The 1,248-nt window shown below is 33.9% G+C and overlaps 1 non-coding gene across 1 annotated transcript; it reads right to left on the bottom strand.

The window, feature by feature from the left end:
* Positions 1–569: 569 nt before the first annotated feature.
* On the bottom strand, positions 570–673 carry LOC131489026 (U6 spliceosomal RNA). Its single transcript, XR_009250386.1, has one exon. It is a non-coding gene; the product is annotated as a U6 spliceosomal RNA (small nuclear RNA).
* Positions 674–1,248: the final 575 nt, after the last annotated feature.

Genomic DNA, 1,248 nt, shown 5'->3' with positions numbered 1-1,248 from the left:
TACAGATAAGGAAACAGCATCTAAATTAAGTCTGTATAATTAGTATGTCAGGGTTTGAAAATAATTACATCTCTTTTCCAAAGGAGAGCTCCTTTATATTAATTAGAAAAACAAGAAGCATACAGACTACCAGGTACCAGGATAAACAATAATAATTTAAAAATCATGGCTCTCATTTTACTGATTATAATTTTCCAGGTTTCCCTCTACCAGAAGTTAGCAGATATTTTTTCAGCTCTTTAAGAATTGTAAGTACTTAATTAGACAGTGTTATATTTCTCCACCTCCCCAGTGATTTATCCAATTTACCATTTTCTGTTATCTCTATTTTTTTAAATATGAAATTTATTGTCAAATTGGTTTCCATACAACACCCAGTGCTCATCCTAACAGGTACCCTCCTCAATGCCCATCATCCACTTTCCCCTCCCTCCCACCCCCCATCAACCCTCAGTTTATTCTCAGTATTTAAGAGTCTCTTATGGTTTGCTTCCTTCACTCTCTGTAATTTCCCCCCCCTTCTCCTCCCCCCACACCCGGTCTTCTGTTGAGTTTCTCAGGATCCACAGAAAAATATAGAATGCTTCATGAATTTGCATGTCATCCTTGCACAGGAGCCATGCTAATCTCTGCATCGTTCCAATTTTAGTATATGTGCTTCCGAAGCAAGCACTGTTCTCTCTAAATGCTATGAATCCTAACTTAAAATAGAGTCATGTTTTATATGCTACAGATAAAAATGCTGTGACTACTGTGGATGATATGATTTTATATGTGGTGCTATCATAATTCAGCTAAATAATCAAAATAAATATGTGTCTACTCATACCCTTTTAGTGTATAAATTAAAGCTTAGAATTGCTTGGTGTGGTGTTCAGAATATATTATGGAATGCATAGTCCTCTAAGATATTCGTTCATTGACTTCATCAAGGAGTTTAAAAATGGGTTATTTCAGGGACTTAGATATTGTCTCTGTGGGTGGATTAAGAAGAGTTTCATGTATATTGGTAAAGCAAAAATGGTAAGTAGTTGCTTTTATCTAGATAAATATATATTTCTCTGATTTCCAGAGAGAAAAATAAATATTGTTAAGAGAAAAAAGGAATTTGGGAACTGAATAATTTGAATAGTTTTATTCATTGATTATATTCTGTATTTAATTACTGATCTCTGTCACTTTTCTTTTTAGAATTAATCAAGGAGACTATGTAATCCCTACCTTTGGATGAAGTGGCTTAGTCATCAT

The sequence above is a fragment of the Neofelis nebulosa genome, chromosome 10, assembly GCF_028018385.1.
Source record: "Neofelis nebulosa isolate mNeoNeb1 chromosome 10, mNeoNeb1.pri, whole genome shotgun sequence".
In the NCBI taxonomy this organism is placed as follows: Eukaryota; Metazoa; Chordata; class Mammalia; order Carnivora; family Felidae; genus Neofelis; species Neofelis nebulosa.
This window is presented reverse-complemented; position numbering and strand designations above follow the sequence as displayed.